Source organism: Diadema setosum, chromosome 20, assembly GCF_964275005.1.
Source record: "Diadema setosum chromosome 20, eeDiaSeto1, whole genome shotgun sequence".
Classification (NCBI taxonomy): domain Eukaryota; kingdom Metazoa; phylum Echinodermata; class Echinoidea; order Diadematoida; family Diadematidae; genus Diadema; species Diadema setosum.
In genome coordinates this window covers 18117323-18142775 of record NC_092704.1, presented here as the reverse complement: position 1 = coordinate 18142775, position 25453 = coordinate 18117323, and the positions used below count along the sequence as shown (strand labels likewise).

Here is a 25453-nt window from a genome sequence, read left to right as displayed (position 1 = left end):
TTCTAATCTCATGCACATAAGCAAGTGAATGTCTTCATAACAAAGAAGAAATTGACATGCACAGCATCTTGATCACGGAATCAAAAGTCCCACACAAAAGCACTTTCCACCACGCAAAAATGGCCACTGAATGGACAACATTTTTAAACAACCAACATTGATCAAAGCGCTACAGGAGGAATGGACAGAACTTCCCCAGGACTAGACCTGACAGCCCTTCCACAGCATGCGTGAGAGATGCCTGAAATGTGTCCAGGGACGAGGGGGACATACACATTATTGAAAATTGTTGTTTGTCACTGTTTTTTTTTTTCGTGCCGTGACACTGATTTTTTTGCATAAAACTTGTAAGGCTCACTCTGTTACATTTTGTGACTTTTGATTCAGTGACTAAGATGCTGTGCATGTCATTCTTTGCTTTGTAATAATTGATGATTACTTGCTATTGAGTATGTGATTACTAATGGATATTGCAGCATACCTGTGTACAAAAATTGTATATTTCAAGGGGTTGAATTTTTGTGTGCGGCCGTTGACAGAAGTGGGTACTTTCTTTTTCTGTCCAGTGTATTATGTTTAGCATTTTCATCAAATCGCACACCGCTTTGTTTTACCTCTCAAAGTGCGTTATATCAAAAATTTTGTATTGCAAACAAATATTAAGAGAAACGAGTTACAAATACATCAAACAGTTTGACTACGTGGTGGCGAAAAACGGCGGCAAGTTGCAATGTCAAAGTGACTTATGCTCTCATAATAGGAGGACGTTCCTGATATCTACCATCGAGAAGGAAAACCATAGTAAAGTGGTGTGCAATGTATTTTGAACCCATTTCTCTAAATTCTATATCTCTTAAACACAAAGTTCTTGATAAAGCACTTTAAGAGTGGAGTGATATAGCGATTTTATATATTACTTATACCGACAATAAGTGACGAAATCGATTTAGCCAGTAACATGTTTGAATAGAACCTGATATCATTATACTACCTCATTTCAAAATACATGCTTCTTAGTGTGCAAAATACATCAGTCACTTGTAAGAAAAGGGTAACTGAAAAAAAAAAATTATTTCAATAAGCACGAGCATTTTACGATTTGCTCCGTAAAGTTCTCTACAAGATACGAGTTTTCAAATTCATCATTTACCCCAATGTAAAGGGTGACGAAAAAATAAAATGATACCGAAATCGCTTTAGCCACTAGTACGCTCAAATATCTTTGTAATGTTTTACTGACAGGTAATGCTTTTTAATGTGCTATACTAAGTTTTTCTCAAAAGACTCTCGCTTTGCATTGGATACTTGGTTTATACATATTGTGACCAAAAGTGCTTCTCAGTCTGCTGTATCCCGTTTTTTTTCTCCAAATGGACGCTTTCTGATTTGATTCCTGAAGCACTGAGACAGTACATAAAAGGTGACGAAAGAAGGCAGTAAAGACGTTATCTCCAACAAATTTGTGCTTTCCACGTGAGTTCTGAAATTACACGAGTTACTTCAATATAAATGCGACGGAAAAAGGCGGCAAATGTGACGAAGTGGATAGAGCACACATCGTATAATACATAAGCACATGCTTATGTATTATACGATGATATTACTTAGTACGAATCTCATTTGGATTTAATACGAATTTTAAACTAGCGATTTGTTCTTTGGACTAGATATCTCAAATGTATTAGGACAGTCTCCAGGACACTCAAGGTAGACGAAATCGACTTAGTCCATAATTTCCTTTTGTTATAACTCACATTCATGTTCCAGATTCGTTAGAGTTGCATTGTATATCAATGTGTTTGATGAAGAATTTACTTCGATTGACCTGTGTTTCATTTTGTGCACTCAAATGCACCAGACAGCTCTACATAAAGGCTGACGAAATAAAGACAATCATGACGATATCTTCTTCAGGCCAACTATTATGTTAAGCAATTTCATCAATTCGCACAACAATTGTTTCACTTCTTGTGCGTTAGCAAGAATTTTTTATTGGAGACAAATATATAAATGGGTTACAAATACATCAGAAAGTTTTAACTACAGGGCGACAAGAAACGGAGACAAGGGCCACGAAATCCCTTTAGCAAATGCAATATACCACAGGAGTATATATAATGGTGTTCCCCCCCCCCCCCCCGGCTTATGTTTTGTATTCCAGTGCTCAAAAAGATATGCAGCACTTGAACATCAAGGTTGACGTAAAGAGGCGGTAAGATTGACGAAGTGTTGGTTTGTTGTTTTTTTTTTTGAGGGGGGGGGTTGTAGAGCCCACTAATGTCAAAACAACCAGTAATGTCATAACACGTCGACGACAAATGTCAAAATCGGATCAACCACTAATGTCATAACTCGTCGACGACAAATGTCCAAATTTCCATTTTTACTGCAAATGTCATAACACGTTGACGAGAAATGTCAAAATTTCCAAATTTACTGCAAATGTCATGACGCGTCGCAAGGGCGGATCCAGGTATTGCATAACATAAAGGGGAGGCGCATTAAAAAAAATGGAAGGTTGGCGTGACCCACGACCCCCCCCCCATTTTCTTATTTTTATTTCTGTTGTGTTGACAAAATAAAGAGAGGGGGCACTAAAGGGGGATACGCCCCCTCTAAATCCGCGATTGCGTCAACCACAAATATCAATATTGGATTAACCACAAATGTCATAACACCGTCGACCACAAATGTCATAACGCGTCACAGGGGCGGATAGACGAATTCCTAAAAGGGGGGGGGCGCCTTTACAAAATCAAACGCTCTCGTGACCCTCCTTTTCTTATTTTTGTTTCCATTGGTTTAACCTAATATAGTGAGGGCGCACCAGAGGGGGAAGCGCCCCCTCTCGCTACGTAATTGCATGAACCACAAATAGAAAAACCCATTGCTTGCATCCTGATCCAGGAATTTTGTAACGGGGAGGCGTCTTTACAAAGTCAAAGGCTGACGCGACCTCCCCCTCTCAACATTTTCTTCTTTTTATTTCTGTTGTATTGAGGAAATAAAGAGAGGGGCACTTAAGGGGGATACGCCCCCTCTCAATCCGCGATTGCGTCAACCACAAGTCAGAATCGGGGATTAACCACAAATGTCATAACACGTCGACCACAAATGTCATAACGCGTCACAGGGGTGGATTCAGGAATTCCGTAAAGGGGCGGGGGGTGCCTTTACAAAATCAAAATCTGGCGCGACACTCTTTTTCTCCCCCCCCCATTTCTTATTTTTTTTTCTGTTGTTTTAACCTAATGATTATAGTGAGGGTGCACCAGAGGGGGATGAGCCCCCTCTCGAACCATCATTGCGTCAACCACAAATATCAAGTCATTGCTTGCATTACGGGGCGGATCCACGAATTCCGTAAAGGGGAGGCGGCTTTACAAAATTAAAGGCTACCGCACCCCCCCCCCCCATTTTTTCTTGTTATCTATGTTGTTTTAACCAAAAAAAAAAAAGGAAAGGGGGCACCAAAGGGGGATGCGCCCCCTCTCAATCCGTCATTGCGTCAACCACAAATGACCAAACTCGTTGCTTGCATTACAGGGGCGTATCCAGGAATTTCTTAAGACGTCGACCACAAAAATGTCGAAATTTCCAAACGTACTGCAAATGTCATAACGCGTCACAGGGGTGGATCCAGGAGTTTCGTAAAGGGGAGCCGCCTTTACAAAATAATTTTTTCTTTTTATTTCTGTTGTTTGAAAAAAAAAAAAAGATGAAAGAAGGCACCAGAGAGGAATGCGCCCCTCTCGATCCGCGATTGCATTACAGGGGCGGGTCCAGGAATTCCGTAAACGGGAGACGCCTTTAAAAAAATCAAACGCTTGCGCAAACCACCTCTCCTTTTTATTTTATTTAATTTCCTTTGCCTTAACAAAAATAGAGATGGGGAGGGGGTATACCGCCCCCCCCCCTCGATCCGCGACTGCGTCAAACGCTTGCGCAAACCACCTCTCCTTTTTGTTTCATTTAATTTCCTTTGTGTTAACAAAAATAGAGATGGGGAGGGGGTATACCGCCCCCCCTCTCTATCCGCGACTGCGTCAACCACGTTTCTGGCAAATCTCATTGTATGTATTGCATGGGGCGGAACCAGGAATTCCGTAAAGGGGATGCCCCTTTACAAAATTAAAGATTGCCGCACCCCCATTTGTTTCTTTTTCTTCTTTTTTTTTTACGTTTAAATAAAAGAAATAAATAAGGGGGAGGGGGACTGCGCAATCCTTTCATTTTGTAAAGACGTCTCCCCTTTATGGAATTCTTGGACTCGCCCCGCAATGCAAGCAATGACTTTTGACATTTGTGGTTGACGCGATCGCGGATCGAGAGGGGGTGCGTCCCCCTCAGGTACCCCCTCTCTATTTTTTATTGTTGTTGTTAAAACAACAGAAATGAAATGAAAAAAAAAAGGGGTGCGGCATAACGTGTCACAGGGGCGGATCCAGGAGTTTCGCAAAGGTGAGGCGTCTTTACAAAACTAGAACTGCCGCACCCCCACCCCCAATTTTTTCTTTTTTTTCTATTGTTTTAACTAAAGAAAAAGTAGGAGAGGGAGCACCAGAGGGGGATGTGCCCCCTTCTCGATCCGCGATTGCGTCAACCACAAAATGTCAAAACTCATTGCTTGCATTATAGGGGCGGATACAGAAATTCCGTAAAGGGGAGGCACCCTTACAAAATCAAAGCTGCCGCCCCCCCCCCCCGATCTGAGATTGCGGTAACCACAAATCAATGTCAAAACTCATCGTTTGCATCACAGGGGTGGATCCAGGAATTCCGTAAAAGGGAGGCGCCTTTACAAAATTAAACTCTTCCACACCTCCCATTTTTATTTATTTTTCTTGTTTTAATAAAAAAAAAGGGGGGCACCAGACATGCATCAGTCCCCTCCCAATTCATGATTGCGTCAACCACAAATGTCAAAACCCAATGCTTGCATTAAGGGCGGATCCAGGAATTCAGTAAACGGGAGGCGCCTTTACAAAATAATTATAAGGGCTGCCGCACCCCCATATTTCATTGTTAATATTGTCTTTAAAAGAAGAGAGGTAGCACCAGAGGGGGATGCGCCTCCTTCTCGATCCGCGATTGCGTTAACCATAGTATCAAAACTAATTGCTTGCCTTACAGGGGCGGATCCAGGAATTCCGTGAAGGGGAAGCGTCTTTACAAAATTAAAATCTGCCGCACCCCCTATTTTTTTTCTTTTTATTTCTATTGTTTAAAAAAAAAATTAAAGGAAGCACTATAAAGGTATGCACCCACTCTCGTTCCGCGATTGGGTTAAACACAAATGTGAAAACTCATTAGAGGGGAGGGTCCAAATTCCGTAAAGGAGAGCCGCGTTTATAAAATCAAAGGCTTGTGCAAACCACCTCGCCCTTTTTTTTTCATTTAATTTCTTTTGTGTTAACAAAAATAGAGACGGGGAGGGGTACCGCGTCCCCCTCTAAACCCGCGACTGCGTCAACCACAAGTTAATGGCAAAACCCATTGTTTGCATTACAGGGGGTGGAACCAGGAAATCCGTAAAGTGGAGGCTCCTTTACAAAAATTAAAGACAGCCGTTTTAACTGTCGTTTAAACAAAAGAAATAATAAGAAATTAATAAGGGGGAGGGGGATTGCGCCAACCTTTCATTTTGAAAAGACGTCTTTACGGAATTCCTGGACCCGGCCCTGTAATGCAAGGAATGAGTTTTTACATTTGTGGTTGACGCAATCGCCGATCGAGAGGGGGCGCATCCACTATGGTGCCCCTTTATATTTTTTGTTGTTAAAACAACAGAAATGAAAAAAATAGGGTGCGGCAGGTTTTAATTTGGTAATGGCGCCTCCCCTTTACGGAGTTTCTGGATCCGCCCTTGAAATGCAAGCAATGAGTTTTGACATTTAGTGGTTGACGCAATCGCAGATCGAGACGGGCGCATCCCTCTCTGATGCCCCCTCTCTTTTTTTTCTTCAAAACAACATAAATGATAAAAAGATGGGGGGGGATGCGTCATGATTTAATTACGCAAAGGTACCCCCCTTCCCTTTAGGGAATTCCTGGACCCGCCCCTGTAATGCAAGCAATGAGTTTGGTCATTTGTGGTTGACGCAATCATGGATCGAGAGGGGGCGCATCCCCCATGGTGCCCCCTCTAATATATTTTGTTAAAACAAGAGAAAATGAAAAGAAGAAAATGGGGTTGTGTCGCGTGAGCCTTTGATTTTGTCAAGGCGCCTCCCGAGCTTCACGGAATTCAGGGATACGCCCCTGTAATGCAAGCAATGAGTTTGGTCATTTGTGGTTGATGCAATCATGAATCGAGAGGGGGCGCATCCCGAATGGTGCCCCATCTCTATATTTTGCTAAAACAAGAGAAAATGAAATGCAGATAATGGGGTGGGGGGTGCGCGAACCATTGATTTTGTAAAGCCGCCTCCCCTTCACGGAATTTCTGGATACGCCCTGGTGATGCGTTGTGACCTTTGTGGTAGACGTGTTATGACATTTGTGGTTAATCCCCGATTTTGACATTTGCGGTTGACGCAATCGCGGATTGAGAGGGGGCGCATCTCCCTTTAGTGAACCTCTATTTCATTAACACAACAGAAATAAAAAGAAGAAAATGAGGGGGTGGGTCGCGCCAGCCTTTGATTTTGTAAAGGCGCCCCTCCCCTTTACAGAATTTCTGGATCCGCCCCTGCAATGCAAGCAATGAGTTTTTCCATTTGTGGTTGACGCAATGATGGATCGAGAGGGGGTACATTCCAATCTGGTCCCCCAGAAGGACCGTCAGACTAATGCCAAAACTCTCATTTCCTTATATTTATTGTTCCTCCATTATCAGTTTCTCCACATGGTTACAGCAAGTGTGTAAAACAAACAAAATAGCATGTCAATGTGGAGTTTTCCACTTCCGTTCACATCATATCATTTTGGGTGTGTACCGAAAATAAAAGCAAACACGCACAGGAACCTTCCTTTCTGAATATAAAAAAAAAAAAAAGGAAATGGGGTTTTGAGTGAACCGCATGAGATTCATGAATCCTAGCACGGTATATCCCTGGATTAGTTCCTGGTCATATTTGGGGGTCTTACAATGATTTCGGTCGCAAGGAGGCTCTGCTAGCACTGAAACGAGTACATAAACAACCCATTTTTACAATTGTTCTGCATTAAGTAACCCTTCTACAATTTGATAAAGTTTCGTAAAAATTACATGGGTTTTGAATGCACAGCATGACATTCATAAACCCCACCTAATCATTGCAACCCACGATAGGTTTATAACAAGATTTTGGGGTCCTAGGATGATTTCTATCATACGGGAGTGCTACCAGCACAAAATCTAGCACATGAACCCCCACTTTTTATTGCTTTTCTGGAATTAGTAAGCCTTCGTCTACAATTTGGTCAAGTTTCGTGAAAATGACATGGGTTTTGAATGTACAGCATAAGTTTTATGAACTCACCCTGTCAGGGCATCCTTGCAAAGGTTCCTGACCAAATTTTGGGGACTTACGATAACATATGTTGTATTGGGGCGCTGCTAGCACAAAACCGAGTAAATGAACCCCCACTTTTTATTGTTTTTCTAGAATTAGTAATAATAATAATAATAATAGTGAGACTCTAATAAAGCGCACATTTCTACCTAAAAAAGATACTCGAGGCGCTATAGAACAGAGTACATATTGTGTCACGTTACAACAGTATCACAGAAACTAAGACAATAAACCAACAAACAATAGGCCTATATACGTACACATACTATACATACAGGTATAAAATATTGTTAATTTGAATTGAAAATATGTCTTGAGATGCTTTTTGAAACCATCAATGGAAGATGCTTCTCTAAGAGATTTTGGTAGGCCATTCCATAGTTTTGGGCCCATATATGAAAAAGCCCGATCTCCGCAATTATGCTTGATTCTCGAGGTACCTGTAATTTTAGCGAGTTTGATGACCGGAGATTACTTGGTGGTTGGTGAAGATGAAGAGTATTTTGAAAGTAGACAGGGGCCTTCTTCTACACTTTGGTGAAGTTTCGTGAAAATATCAATGGTTTTGAATGTACAGAATACGTTTTATGAACCTTGTCCTTTAGCTCACCCCTAAACAGAAAACGTCGATGAGAAGGATTTGAGAGATTTCGGTGTTTTCTGGAGCGTGAGGGCACTTCTTGCCCTCAATCTAGATTGAGAGTGTAAACCCTAACTTTAAAACCTTTTCCTCATTTTCCGTATCTTTTTCTGCAATTCTTGTAAGTTTGGAGAAAATAACGTGGATTTTGAAAGAATTATGGGGATTTAATTAAGTCTGTCTTAAGACCATGATTGGCACAAAATCAGCAATGACAGCTGATTTTGTGCCAATCATGGTCTTAATAATGTAACGCTATAATTTTGGTACAGGACGGCAGATTAGTCATATTATTCAAAGTCCCGTAGAAGAAAAGCAAGCACATGAACCTATGGTTATATTTACATATTTGAGCTTCGGATGGGTCAAAGATACGGTATGGAAAGTTTGAAGAAAATGACATGGACTTTACTTTAACTGAAGTGCTTCACAATTGATTCGTGAAGCACAGACAGTACTAAAAAGGTGACGAACGAATTCAGTAAAGACGTTTTTCTCCCAGAATTTTGTGCTTTCCATTTGATTGCTGAAGTACATGTGTCAGTTCAATATAAAGGGTAACTGAAAAGGCGGCAAACGTGACGAAATGGATTTAGCCTCCAATTTGCTTTGCTTATGTATTACTATTATATTATTTTTGATAGAGTTGCATGAATCTCATTCGATTTTATTACGAATTTTCTACAAGAGATTTGTTCTGAGAACTAAATAGCTTGAAAGCATTAGACAGTCTCCCGGACACATGTCTTTTGCTTTCAAATGCTCAAGGGTGACGAAAGTCATTTAATCCATAATTTGCTTGTCTTAAAAGTCACATTCATGTTCCATTCCCGTTAGGGTTGTATGCCTGTCAATGTGTTTTATGAAGAGTTTACTTCCATTGTATTTCACTTTGTGCACTCAAATGCATCAGACAGCTCTACATAAATGGTGACGAAATAAAGAAAACATTGACGATATCTTCTAATGGCCAAATATTATGTTTAGCAATTTCATCAAATCGCACACGGATTGTTTTACTTCTCGAAGAATTTTGTGTTACAGACATTTGACATAATATAAACGGATTACAAATATATCAGACAGTTTTAACTACAGGGCGACAAGAAACGGAGACAAGGGCCACGAAATACCTTTAGCAAACGATATGCAATATACCAAATCGTTATTCACATTGCACAGTAGTATATATACTGGTGCTTTGTATTCCAGTGCTCAAAAGTATATAAAGCACTTGAACATCAAGGTTGACGAAAAGAGGCTGTAAGAGTGACGAAGTCTATTTACCCCACAATTTGCTTATACGTGACGATCATTTATCACATTGGTTCCAGTTGACTTCATCTCATTCTGTTTTATGACGAATTTCAAGTGACCTGGGCTGTCAAAGAAGTTCTTGATATCTAACATCGAGAATGTAGGTTATGCAAGCACATGAAAACATGAGATTATTTTTTCATTGTGCCTGCATTTTCCCCGTTACCATGAATTCAGACTATTAGTACCAAGCAGGGCAATCCATCTTGAATTATTAATCAAGCATTTATGTGCCTTAAAGCAAGAGTCCAAAAGCCTAGTCAGCAGAGATCTCAAAAGGTGGTATTCGTGGCATTTATGTCTTGTTGTTGAGGGTCATTGTAAGCACACACTCACATACACATTATTGGTTCTTGTGTAACGTTCAATTTTGTACAGAGGGTTCAACTTTGACCAAAATCTGGAACTAAACGAAATAAAAAAAAAAAAAAAAAAACGACAACCATGACGATGTCTTCTTATGGCCAACAATTTCATCAAATCGCACGCACCCTTGCTTTACTTCTCAAATTGCTTTATCAAGAACTTTGTATTGAAGACAAATACAATTGATAGAAAGGGGGTTACAAATACATCAGACAAACTACGGGGTGACCAAAAACGGCAGCAAGGACGACGAAATCCCTTTAGCAAACGACTATGCAAGTAATATACCAAAAGGTTATGCCAAATTGCACAGGAGTATCTTTACTGACGTTTTTCCTAAAGACTTGTGCTTTGCATTTGAATACTCAAATATATGAGGCAGTTGATCATATAAGGTGACGAAAAGAGACGGAAAAGTGACGAAGTAGATTTAGTCAACAATTTGCTTCGCTTAAAATACGATGATATATCACTTTGGTTTCAGTTGAATTCATCTCATTCCGTTTTATGACGAATTTTCTTCAAGTGACTTCTGTCAAAATTGCAAGTTGTTTATATCTAACATTTAAAAATAAAACTCTAAACTGGTGCGCAATTTGATGTAATATCTAAGTATGTTCCAGTTGACTTCATCTCATTCTGTTTTATGACGAATTTCAAGTGACCTGGGCTGTCAAAGAAGTTCTTGATATCTAACATCGAGAATGTAGGTTATGCAAGCACATGAAAACATGAGATTATTTTTTCATTGTGCATGCATTTTCCCCGTTACCATGAATTCAGACTATTAGTACCAAGCAGGGCAATCCATCTTGAATTATTAATCAAGCATTTATGTGCCTTAAAGCAAGAGTCCAAAACCTAGTCAGCAGAGATCTCAAAAGGTGGTATTCGTGGCATTTATGTCTTGTTGTTGAGGGTCATTGTAAGCACACACTCACATACACATTATTGGTTCTTGTGTAACGTTCAATTTTGTACAGAGGGTTCAACTTTGACCAAAATCTGGAACTAAACGAAATAAAAAAAAAAAAAAAAAAAAACGACAACCATGATGATGTCTTCTTATGGCCAACAATTTCATCAAATCGCACGCACACTTGCTTTACTTCTCAAAGGGCTTTATCAAGAACTTTGTATTGAAGACAAATACAATTGATAGAAAGGGGGTTACAAATACATCAGACAAACTACGGGGTGACCAAAAACGGCAGCAAGGACGACGAAATCCCTTTAGCAAACGACTATGCAAGTAATATACCAAAAGGTTATGCCAAATTGCACAGGAGTATCTTTACTGACGTTTTTCCTAAAGACTTGTGCTTTGCATTTGAATACTCAAATATATGAGGCAGTTGATCATATAAGGTGACGAAAAGAGACGGAAAAGTGACGAAGTAGATTTAGTCAACAATTTGCTTCGCTTAAAATACGATGATATATCACTTTGGTTTCAGTTGAATTCATCTCATTCCGTTTTATGACGAATTTTCTTCAAGTGACTTCTGTCAAAATTGCAAGTTGTTTATATCTAACATTTAAAAATAAAACTCTAAACTGGTGCGCAATTTGATGTAATATCTAGGTATGTTTGTTGGTCAAATAGATTTCTTTACATTATTTGCCTTTTTAGTCCTTCACGATCAATTTTACGACAGTTTGATGCATTTGAGCCCTCTAATTCAAAGGACTTGTCAGTTAAAGAACATTCATTAAACACATTGAGAAACTTCCAACTATAACAAGAGTGACATTTCAATGTCATGTGAAAACGAAGCAAGTTTTTCGTCAAGTGGTATGTCACGATTTCGTATCCGTATCCCGAGAGGGCAATTACCCCCCGGCCAATTACTGGTTGGTGGTAAAGTTAGAGTAGAGATTAGGTTTAGGGTTAGGAGTTTGGGTTAGGGTTAGGGTTAGGTTCATCATTAGGATTACGATTATTGCCAGGGTGCGGGGTAATTGCCCAGGGGATAATTGCCCTAGACAGCACGCTGTATGTAACACTGCTGCGTGTATTTAAATAATCTAATGCAAAGCAAATGTTTTTGAAAGACAATTTAGTTCGGATGACACATTGACAAGCATTGAAACTCGAAAGCGAAGTAGTATGACGATATTGTATATTTTCTTTTGTTAGATAGATTTCGTTGCAATTGGCACTCTTTATTTTTTTTTTCGTCATCCGATAATTACAACTGTACGATGTATGTTTGGTTCTCTACATTCTATTTCTCTTTAATACAAGTATTTCTTGAAAAAGCACTTTATGTGTATAGTGATGTAACGATTTAATATATTACTTGTACCAACGAGAGTACTTTGAGAATATAGTCATATAACGATTTTTGTATATTACCTATATCAACGAAATAGTCACTATTGACAGCTGCGTGTTTTAATAGAACCTTCGATCATTATACTTTCTTTCGAAATTGATGCTGCTTGTTTGCGCGAATACATCAGTCAGTTGTAATTAGAGAGTAAGTGAAAAGGAATTTAATGCGTTTTGCCAAATTGAATAAATCATAAAATACTGGATCAGGTTCATGACATTACGTTCCCTTATTTGCGTTATTTACAGTAACGACGAAAAAAAAATGCTTCCTTTAAATAATGCACAAGCATTTTACGATTTGCCCGGTGAATTGCTCTACCAGATACGAGTTTTCAAATTCATCATTTACCCGCATGTAAAGTGTGACGAAAAAAGTACAATAATGAAGATATCACCTTTACTTATACCGACAGAAGCGACATCGACTGTCCATAATTTACTTTTTTTTAGAAATCACACGCATGTTCCACTTAGAGTTGCATCTACGTCAATTTTATAAAGATTTTACTTCGAGTGACATGTGTTTCACTTAAATGCATCAGACAGCTCTACGTAAAGAGTGACGAAGTAAACACAAAAATGACTATATATTTTTTTGGGGGAACTATTATGTTTAGCATTTTCATCAAATCGTACACCGCTTTGTTTTACTTCTCAATGTGCGTTTTAAAGATTTGTTTTTAGTATATTGCAGACAAATGTAATTCAGAGAAGCAAATTACAAATACGTCATACGGTTTAACTACATGGTGACTAGAATTGTCTCAAAATAGGAAGACGTTCCTGATATCTACCATCGAGAAGGAAAACCTTAGGAAAGTGGTGTCCAATTTTTTAACACACTTTTCTAAACTTCATTTCTCTTAAATACAAAGTTCTTGATAAAGCCCTTTAACAGTAGAGTGATCTAACGATTTTATATATTACTTATACGGACAATAGTGACGAAATCGATTCAGCCAGGAACATGTTTAAATAGAACCTGATATCATTATACTACCTCATGTCGAAATGCATGCTTCTTAGTGCGCAAATACATCAGTCACTTGTAAGAAAAGGGTAACTGAAACAAATATTTCAAGAAGCACGAGCATTTAACGATTTGCTCCGTAAAGTTCTCTACAAGATACGAGTTTTCAAATTCATCATTTACCCCTATGCAAAGGGTGACGAAAAAATAAAATGATGCCGAAATCTCTTTAGCCGCCAGCACGCTCAAATATCTTTATACTGTTTTACTGACAGGTAATGCTTTTTACTGTGCTATACTAAGTTTTTCCCAAAAGACTCTCGCTTTGCATTGGATACTTGGTTTATACGTATTGTGACCAAAAGTGCTTCTCAGACTGCTTATATCCCGTTTTTTTTTTCCAAATGGACGCTTTCTGATATGATTCCTGAAGCGCTGCGACAGCACATAAAAGGTGACGAAAGAAGACGTTATCTCCAACAAATTTGTGCTTTCCATGTGAGTTCTGAAATTACACGAGTTACTTCAATATAAATGCGACGGAGAAAGGCGGCAAATGTATTAGACAGTCTCCAGGACACATGTATGTTGATTTCAAATGCTCAAGGGTGACGAAATCGACTTCCTCCATAATTTCCTTTTGTTATAACTCACATTCATGTTCCACTTTCGTTGGAGTTGCATTGCATGTCAATGTGTTTGATGAAGAATTTACTTTTCTATTGACCTGTGTCTCATTTTCTGCACACAAATGCATCAGACAGCTCTACTTAAAGGCTGACGAAATAAAGACAATCATGACGATATCTTCTTCTGACGAACTATTATGTTTAGCAATTTCATCAATTCGCACACCGATTGTTTTACTTGTTGTGCGTTAGCAAGAATTTTGTGTTGGAGACAAGTATATAGATGGGTTACAAATACATCAGACAGTTTTAACTACAGGTCGACAAGAAACGGAGACAAGGGCCACGAAATACCTTTAGCAAACGATATCCAATATACCAAATCGTTATTCACACTGCACAGGAGTGTATATACTGGTGCTTTGTATTCCAGTGCTCAGAAGTATTTGAGGCAATTGAACATGAAGGTTGACGAAAAGTGGCTGTAAGAGTGAAGAAGTCTATTTACCCCACAATATGCTTTGCTTATACATGACGATTATTTATCACTTTGGTTCCAGTTGAATTCATCTCATTCTGTTTTATTACGAATTTCTTTCGAGTGACCTGAGCTGTCAAAGAAGTTGTTGATATCTAACATCGAGAAGCAAAATTTAAGAAAAGTGTGCACTTTGATGTAATATCTAAGCATATTTGTTGGCCAAATGGATTTCTTCAAACCTGTTGCCTTTTTAGTTCTTCACCATCAATTTATAGCAGTTTGATGCATTTCAGGCCGTTAATTCTAATCACTTGTCAGTTGAAGAAAATTCTTCATAAACCACATTGAGAAACTCCCAACTGTAACAAAAGTGGAATATCAATGTAATGTATAAACGAAGTAATTCAATTTCCCTTGCCGACTTCTTTTTTCCTTAAATGATACTAGGAGTTACAAAAAAAGACATTTCCCACTTTTGATCCTTAATAGTTAAAAAACTATATGTCAAATAACACTCACATTATGAGCAAGCTGAATAGTGTAGAATTTTGTTGGAGGTAATTTAAAATGATAGCATAAACCAGTTTCACTAAATTCAAAATTTATTTTGAAGTTAGGCTTCATATTTTGCTCTGTTTTCAACCTTCTTTACAAAATTTTAATTTTGCACAGGGTGCAAAATTGGTGTGTAATGGCAGTGTGTGGTTAACACCCTGACGATGGTCCTGAACAATGGTAAGAATTGGAATGCTGTATTACATATTTATGAAGAATTTGCACTGTTACAGCTATTCTTTATTCATCCTGAAATGTAGGTTATACAAGCACATGAAAACATGAGCCTATTTTTTCATTGTGCATGCATTTTACCCGTTACCATGAATTCAGCAGGGCAATCCATCATGAATTATTAATCAAGCATTCACATGCCTTGAAGCAAGAGTCCAGAAGCCTAGTCAGCAGTGATCTGAAAAGGTGGTATTCGTTTCATTCATGTCTTGTTGTTCAGGGTCATTGTAAGCACACACTCACATGCACATTATTGGTTCTTGTGTAAAGTTCAGTTTTGTACAGAGGGTTCAACTTTGACCAAAATCTGGAACTAAACGAAATAAATAAAAAAAAAAAAACGACAACCATGACGATGTCTTCTTATGGCCAACAATTTCATCAAATCGCACGCACCCTTGTTTTACTTCTCAAATGGCTTTATCAAGAACTTTGTATTGAAGACAAATACAATTGATAGAAAGGGGGTTACAAATACATCAGACAAACTACGGGGTGACCAAAAACGGCAGCAAGGACGACGAAATCCCTTTAGCAAACGACTATGCAAGTAATATACCAAAAGGTTATGCCAAATTGCACAGGAGTATCTTTACTGACGTTTGTCCTAAAGACTTGTGCTTTGCATTTGAATACTCCGAAATTCGGATGACAAAGATTTGAGGCCTTTGTGAAATTTACCAAGACTTTATGGACGGATATTTCCCGTGAAAATTTGGATCAGCAACTGTCAAAATCTTACGCTGGGGCAAGAAAGGAGGACGGTACATCGTACAGCAAACGTAGTATTCAGACAATCAGGTATGCAGTACAGCGTCACTAACTAAACGAACAAGGTTTTGACATTTGTGACAAAAGCACATTTCCAAAAAGCAATAGGCAATTCTTGTAAAGCTTAAGAGAGAGGGGAAGGCAGATGTTAAACACAAAGAAGCGATTTCACCTGGTGACATGAAAAAAAAAATCAGAATTATGACTGTAATACACCTGCGGGGTTACAAAACAAGGTGTTCGTTGATTTAATGATGTACTTCTGCAACCGCGGGCGAGAAAACATTAATTCAATGAAAGCCTTCGGATTTTTCCGTACAAACCGACGAGAATGGACGTCGTTACTTGACAAAGAGAGACTGTTTAATGTTTGAGGTTCCGACAAGTGAAAAATGCCTTCTGAAGTCTAACCTGACTTATGTATCGAAACTTAATGACAACTGCCCTTTCCTATGGCAGAAACGAAAAAGTAAAGTGCCTGAACATGAAGGAGAACCATGGTATTGTAACTGTCCTATTGGCGGTAATACCATTGCCAACAAAATGAAACAAATTTCTGCATCGGCAGGCTGCAGTATAATATACACAAACCATTGTGTAAGAGCAACATGCATCACCTCACTAGACAGCGCTGGGTTTGAGTCCCGTTACATAATGGCCGTCAGTAGTCATCGTAGTGCAAATTCTCTAAAGCATTACAGCAAAACTGGTATAGAAAGGAAGAGAGAAATGAGCAGTCACTTGTCAAAAAAAAAACAACTCTGTTGCACATCAGGAACATGAGCGAGAAGAAGAGCGTAGAGCGTAGAACTTCAAAGACATGATCTCTTTGATGTCTGTGTTAGATCTACTGTTGCAGCTGAAGAACATAATCGTCATGATCATATAATAACACAGTCAGAGGAAATGTCAATTTCTATTCAGAGTTGTCAGAGTTGTCAATTTCTATTCAGAGTCAAACAGACAATCATGTTCACGAGTATAACTATCGAAGTGTCTCCATAAGACAGAACTCGCCTCGTGTTCGAACACCTCACTTCCATTTCCACAACTGTGAGGTGCATTTCCACAATATTTAAGCAGATGACATTATATTGGAACTTGTACATCAGTTGGTGTTTAGTCTTCACTTCAGTGTTCATCCTGAATTTGGTCAACGTTTGACTTCTGAGCTAAAGGTAGACCCATTTTATAAAACAAATGATGCACAGGATAGAGTATTTGTATATCATACAAGTATTTCTTGAAAAAGCAATTTACGAGTATAGGGGGTAATTGCCCTAGACCCCACGCTTTATGTAACACTGCTGCATGTATTTAAATAATCTAATGCAAAGCAAATGTTTTTGAAAGACAATTTAGTTCGGATGACACATTGAGAAGCATTGAAACTCGAAAGCGAAGTAGTATGACGATATTGTATATTTTCTTTTGTTAGATAGATTTCGTTGCAATTGGCACTCTTTATTTTTTTATTTTCGTCATCCGATAATTACAACTGTACGATGTATATTAGGTTCTCTACATTCTATTTCTCTTTAATACAAGTATTTCTTGAAAAAGCACTATATGAGTATAGTGATGTAACGATTTAATATATTACTTGTACCAACGAGAGTACTTTGAGAATATAGTCATATAACGATTTTTATATATTACTTATAGGAACGAAATCGTCACTATTGCCAGCTACGTGTTTAAATGGAAACTTCGATCATTATACTTTCTTTCGAAATATATGCTGCTTGTTGTGCGAATACATCAGTCAGCTGTAATTAAAGGGTAAATGAAAAGGAATTTAATGCGTTTTACCAAATTGAATAAATCATAAAATACTAGAACAGGTTCATGACATTACGTTCCCTTATTTGCGTTATTTACAGTAAAAACGAAAAAAAAAATGATTCCTTTAAATAATGCACAAGCATTTTACGATTTGACCGGTGAAGTGCTCTATATTGCAACAAATATAATTCAGAAAAGCAAATTACAAATACGTCAGACGGTTTAACTACATGGTGACGAAAAACGGCGGCAAGTTTCAATGTCAAGTGACTTGTGCTCTGAAAATAGGAAGACGTTCCTGATATCTACCATCGAGAAGGAAAACCTTAGCAAAGTGGTGTCCAATTTTTTAACACATTCTCTTAAATACAAAAGCACTTTAACAGTAGAGTGATATAACGATTTTATATATTACTTATACCCACAATAGTGACGAAATCGATTCAGCCAGCAACCGAGTGCATGTTGCACCATTGTCAATACTCTCGAGTGCGCCCCATCTTCACTAACTTACTCTATCCTGTGCATCATTTGTATATTAACCTGATATTAACCTGATAACCTGATATCATTATACTACCTCATTTCGAAATGCATCCTTCTTAGTGTGCAAAAACATCAGTCAGTTGTAAGTAAAGGGTAACTGAAATTATTCCTTCAATAAGCACAAGCATTTTACGATTTCCTCCGTTAAGTTTTCTACAAGGTACGAGATTTCAAATTCGTCATTTTCCGTATGTGTGACGAAAAAATACAATAATGCCGATATCACTTATTTATACCGACAGAAGTGAAGTCGACTGTCCATAATTTGCTTTTCTTAACTCGCATCCATCCTCCACTTTGATTAGAGTTACATCTATATCAATTTGTTTTATAAAGATTTTACTTCGACTGACAATTGTTTCACTTTGTGCAGTAAAATGCATCAGACAGCTCTACGTAAAGAGTAACGAAACAAACACATAAATGACGTTATCTTCTGGTCAACTATTATGATTAGCATTTTCATTAAATCGCACACCGCTTTGTTTTAGCTTTCAAAGTGCGTTATATGAAGAATTTTGTTTTGCAAACAAATATTAAGAGAAGCGAGTTACAAATACATTAGACAGTTTGACTACGTGGTGATGAAAAATGGCGGCAAGTTGCAATGTCAAAGTGAAGTGCTCTCATAATAATAATAATAATAATGATAGTGGCTACTTGTATAGCGCACAGGTCCACTTTTCAGTGCTCATGGCGCTTAAAAAATGAAAAAATATCATATATTTACTTGCATATACATAAACATTTCAACAAAGAAGAAAATGGTAAACAAAAGCAAATATATACCAAATAAAGAATACAACATATATCAATTAAAAATACAATATTAATCCAATATTAATGACATACAACAATTACAGTCCTCAGTATGAAAGGAACAGATAAGTTTTAAGTTTGGATTTGAATGACTCTGTAGATGACAGTTCCCTTAACTGGAGGTAACTGATTCCACAATTTTGGTTCCATAACGGAAAAAGCACGATCACCTTACCCATGTTTTTCTCTGGGTGTTTGGAGTAAGAATGCATCTGATGATGAACGTAGAATTCTTGTCGGATTGTATTTTTGAACAGAATTACTTATGTGTATTGGGGAAAAAGAATGAACTGAATGATGTACTAATAACAGAATCTTGAAAATAATCCTTTTTTCTACAGGTAACCAATGTAACTGGTGACATGGAATCAAACTTATTAGTAAAAGTTAACAATCGGGCAGCAGAATTTTGCAACCGTTGAAGTTTTGTGACATCTTTTTTTGAAAGATTACACAACAATGAATTCGAAAAATCCAACCGAGAAGAAATCAAAGCATGAATAAGTATCTCAGCTGCAGATTTAGACAAATATTTCCTTATGAAACTTAAATTACGCAACTGATATCGAACATTCCGCTGAATATGAGTTACATGACTTCGAAATGACATTTCCTGATCAAATATGACACCTAAATTACGGGCTGTTTTCGACGGAGTAATGCAAGTGCTACCGATGTTGACATATGACTGATAATCAACTTTGTTTAACATATGCTTTGATTCCAATAAGAGAAACTCAGATTTATCATCATTTAGTTTAAGGCCATTGGATGTAAGCCAAATTTTCAGGTCTTGCAAACATGCTTCAAGTTTTACAATGGCGGATGACAATGAAGACAGAGTGCGTTTAAAAGACAAATAAAGTTGTATATCATCCGCATAACAATGATAACTAATACAATGCTTGCGAAATACTTCACTAATTGGTTGCATATACAGAGAAAAAAGCAGCGGGCCTTCAACAGAACCTTGAGATACACCAAACTTTGTCATAGTTTTACAAGAGGTAGAATCACCAATTCTGACATAATGAGATCGATCACATAAGTAGGATATAAACCAATCAAGAACAGTTCCTTTGCTGCCCAAATATCTCAATCGTTGAATCAGAATAGCATGATCGACTGTGTCAAAAGCTGAGTTCATATCAAGCATGATAAGAGCAGTGAGTTACCACTATCTAATTCTCTGAACACAATATCTGATAAGTTGACTAACAGTGTTTCTACACTATGACCAGGCTTGTACGCGGATTGAAATGAATCAAGCAATTCATTATCTTGCAGATACATTGTCAGTTGTGAGAAAACAACCTTTTCGAGGTTGTCAAAAACTGTGTCAAAAGCTGAGTTCATATCAAGCATGATAAGAGCAGTGAGTTACCACTATCTAATTCTCTGAACACAATATCTGATAAGTTGACTAACAGTGTTTCTACACTATGACCAGGCTTGTACGCGGATTGAAATGAATCAAGCAATTCATTATCTTGCAGATACATTGTCAGTTGTGAGAAAACAACCTTTTCGAGCAATTTACTTAAATAAGGTAAATTTGAAATTGGACGGTAATTTTTTAAACACTCCTGATCTAAGCCTGCTTTTTTCAAAGTTGGATAAACAACTGCTTTTTTACACACCTGTGGAACTACACCTAATCTCAGGCTAGCATTTATGATTCTTGTGATAACGGGTGCTAAAACTCTGCCACACTTCTTAACCAAATCTGTTGGGATTGGATCAAGTTCACATGATTTGTTAGGTGAGTTCTTAATAAGCTTTTCTATCTCAATTAACAGTGACAGACTGAAACTCACTCAATTCTGACTTGACTTCACATACAATGTCATTAGGCTGTTCACAACGAGTTGGGAGAGTGATATAGCGATTTTATATATTACTTATACCGACAATAAGAGACGAAATCGACTCAGCCAGTAACATGTTTGAATAGAACCTGATATCATTATACTACCTCACTTCGAAATGCATGCTTCTTAGTGTGCAAATACATCAGTCACTGGTAAGAAAAGGGTAACTACAAATTTATTTCAACGAGCACGAGCATTTTACGATTTGCTCCGTAAAGTTCACTACAAGATAAGAGTTTTCAAATTCATCATTTACCCCAATGTAAAGGGTGACAAAAAAATAAAATGATGCCGAAATCGCTTCAGCCACCAGTACGCTCCAATATCTTTATAATGTGTTAGTGACAGGTAAATGCTCTTTCATGTGCTATGCTAAGTTTTTCCTGAAAGACTCTCGTTTTGCATTGCATACTTGGTTTATACGTATTGTGACCAAAAGTGCTTCTTAGTCTGCTATATCCTGTTTTTTCCAAATGGACGCTTTCTGATTTGATTCCTGAAGCACTGAGACAGTACATAAAAGGTGACGAAAGAAGGTAGTAAAGACTTCAAGAAATTTTGCTTTCCATTTGAGGTTCTGAAATTATATGAGTTACTTCAATATAAATGTGACGGAAAAAGGCGGCAAATATGACGAAGTGGATAGAGCACACATCGTATAAAACATAAGCACATGCTTATGTACTGTACGATGATATCACTTTGCACGAATTTTATTCGGTTTTAATACGAATTTTAAAGTAGCTATTTGTCCTCTGGACTAGATGTCTCAAATGTATTATGACAGTCTCCAGGACACATGTATTTTGCTTTCAAATGCTCAAGGGTGACGAAATCGACTTAGTCCATAATCTCCTTTTGTTATAACTCAAATTCATGTTCCACTTTCGTTAGAGTTGCATTGCATATCAATGTGTCTGATGAAGAATTTACTTCGATTGACCTGTGTTTCATTTTGTGCACTGATTGTTTTACTTCTTGTGCGTTAGCAATAATTTTGTATTGGAGACAAATATATAAATGGGTTACAAATACATCAGACAGTTTTAACTAGATTGCGACAAGAAACGGAGACAAGGGCAACGAAATCCCTTTAGCAAATGCAATATACGAAATCGTTATTCCACATTCCACAGCAAATGCATATAATGGCGTTTCCCCCCCCCCCTCCCCCAAGACTTGTGCTTTGTATTCCACTGCTCAAAAATATATGCGGCACTTGAACATCAGGGCTGACGAAAAGAGGCGGTAAGATTGACGATGTGTTTATTTTTTCGGGGGGTACTCAAGGTATATCTCCATAGTTTACCATACGCGCTTTACCAATCACTTCAACAACCAACACATGGAAATCTACAATCAACTTCATTATATTAAGATTTGTTTTTCCTTTGAAGAACCGTCAGACTATGCCAAAACTCTCATTTCCTTATATTTATTCTTCTTTTTCCATTATCACTTTCTGCACATGGTTACAGCAAATGGATAAAACAAACAAGCATGTCAATATGGAGTTTTCCGCTTGCGTCCACATATTATCATTATGGCTGTGTAGGGAAAAAAATAGCAAAAACGCACATGAACCTTCCTTTCTGAATATTTAAAACGAAAAAAAAAAAAAAAGGAAATGGCGTTTTGAGTGAACCGCATAAGATTCATGCATCCTAGCACGGTATATCCCTGGATTGGTTGGTGGTCAGATTTGGGGGTCTTACAATAATTTCGGTCGCAATGAGGCTCTGCTAGCACTAAAACGAGTACATGAACCCCCCAATTTTACAATTGTTCTGCATTAAGTAACCCTTCTTCTACAATTTGTTAAAGTTTCGTAAAAAAGACGTGGGGTTTTGAGTGCACAGCATGACATTCATGAACCCCACCTAATCAGGGCACCCACGGGTAATAGGATGATTTCCATCATATGGGGGTGCTGCCAGCACAAAATCTGGCACATGAACCCCCACTCTTTCTTGCTTTTCTGGAATAAGTAAGCCTTCGTCTACAATTTGGTCAAGTTTCGTGAAAATGGCATGGGTTTCGAATGTACAGCATAAGTTTTATGAACTCACCCTGTCAGAGGGTATATCCTTGCAAATGTTCCTGACCAGAATTTGGGGACTTACGATAACATATGTCGTATTGGGGCGATGCTAGCACAAAAACCAGCAAATGAACCCCAAGTTTTTATTGTTTTTCTGGAATAAGTAAGCCTTCTTCCACACATTGGTTTCGTGAAAATGACAGGGGTTTTGAATGTACAGAATACGTTTTATGAACCTCGTCCTTTAGCTCACCCCTAAACAGAAAACGTCGATGAGAAGGATTCGAGAGATTTCGGTGTTTTCTGAAGCGTGAGGTCACTTCCTGCTCTTAGAATGAGAGTGTAAATAATAACTTTAAAAACTTCTGTTCGTTTTGCGTATCTTTTTTCTGCAATTCTTGCAAATTTGGAGAAAATAACGTGGATTTTGAAAGAATTATGGGGATTTAAGTTTGTCATTGCATATTTTGTGCCAGTCATGGTCTTGGTCCTGTAACGCTATCATTTTTATACAGGACGGCAGATTAGTCATATTCTTCAAAGTCCCGTAAAAGAAAAGCAAGCACATGAACCTATGGTTTTATTTACATATTTGAGCTTCGGATGGGTCAAAGTTACGGTATGGAAAGTTTGAAGAAAATGACATGGACTTTACTTTAACTGAAGTGCTTCACAATTGATTCGTGAAGCACAGACAGTACTAAAAAGGTGACGAACGAATTCAGTAAAGACGTTTTTCTCCCAGAATTTTGTGCTTTCCATTTGATTGCTGAAGTACATGTGTCAGTTCAATATAAAGGGTAACAGAAAAGGCGGCAAACGTGACGAAATGGATTTAGCCTCCAATTTGCTTTGCTTATGTATTACGGTTATATTACTTTGGATAGAGTTGCATGAATCTCATTCGATTTTGTTACGAATTTTCTACAAGAGATTTTGTCCCGAGTACTAAATAGCTCAAAAGCATTAGACATTCTCCCGGAGACATGTGTTTTGCTTTCAAATGATCACGGGTGACGAAATCGATGTAGTCCATAATTTGCTTTTCTTTACATGCCTGTCAATGTGTCTTATGAAGAGTTTGCTTAAATTGACATGTATTTCACTTTGCGCACTCAAATGCATCAGACAACTCTACATAAAGGGTGACGAAATAAAGACAACCATGACAATATCTTCATCAAATCGGACACGGATTGTTTTACTTCTCGACGTGCGTTATCAAGAATTTTCTGTTGGAGACAAATATAATAGAAACGGGTTACAAATACATCAGACAGTTTTAACTACAGGGCGACAAGAAACAGAGACAAGAGCCACGAAATACCTTTAGCAAACGATATGCAATATACCAAATCGTTATTCACATTGCACAGGAGTATTTATACTTGTGCTTTTTATTCAAGTGCTCAAAAATATATGAGGCACTTGAACATCAAGGTTGACGAAAAGAGGCTGTAAGAGTGACGAAGTCTATTTACCCCACAATTTGCTTCGCTTATACATGACGATCATTTATCACTTTGGTTCCAGTTGAAATCATCTCATTCTGTTTTATGACAATTTTTTTCAAGTGACCTGGGCTGTCAAAGAAGTTGTTGATATCTAACATCGAGAAGCAAAATTTTAGAAAAGTGTGCAATTTGATGTAATATCTAAGCATATTTGTTGGCGAAGCAATTCGATTCCCTTGCCGACTTTTTTTTCGTTAAGTGATACTAAGAGTTAGAAAAAAGAAACAGTTCCCACTTTTGATCCTTAATAGTTCAAAAACCATATGTCAAATAACACTTACATTGATATGAGCAAGCTGAATAGTGTAGAACTTTGTTGGAGGTAAGTTAGGCTTCATATTTTGCTCTGTTTTCAACCTTCTATACAAAATTTTAATTTTGCACAGGGTGCAAAATTGGTGTGTATGGCAGTGTGTGGTTAACACCCTGACAATGGTCCTGAACAATGTCCAGGACTGAAATGCTGTATTACATATTCATGAAGAAATTGCACTGTCACAGCTATTCTTTATTCATCCTGAAATGTAGGTTATGCAAGCACATGAAAACATGTGCCTATTTTTTCATTGTGCATGCATTTCACCCGTTACCATGAATTCAGACTAGGACCCCGTTTACAGTGCGAGGCTCGGCCGCGGCCGAGCCGCGGCCGAAGCCCGGCCTTTTCTTGGTGTAAACGCAAACTGGGCCAAATGCGCGGCCAATTGCGCGGCCAATTGCGCGGCCAATTGCGCGGCCAATTTTAGTCTGGCTTCCAAACCCTCTGCATGTATCTTTCGCTATTCAGGATATTATTCCCCTCAACGTCGAAAACTAGTATAGTTTAAGGTTTTTTTGTCCTGCAAAGGATTCTTTCCTTCGGCAAAGGCAATTGCCCGAACGGCGACTTCGTCGCCACGGAATTCATTTGGCGAAGGGTCTGAAAACCAGACAATACCAAATTGCATTTGTTTATAAGCAGAGCGCCACTACGACAAAATATTGAAAGGTTTGAATCAAAAGCGCGGCCGAGCCCGTCAGTGTAAACGGACAAAATTGCCGGGCCCGGCCTCGCAATTGAGGCTGGGCTCGGCCGCGGCT

At 38.1% G+C, this 25453-nt stretch overlaps 1 pseudogene; it reads left to right on the top strand.

The window, feature by feature from the left end:
* The first annotated feature begins 16048 nt into the window (after positions 1-16048).
* On the top strand, positions 16049-16580 carry LOC140243469 (uncharacterized; annotated as a pseudogene).
* Positions 16581-25453: the final 8873 nt, after the last annotated feature.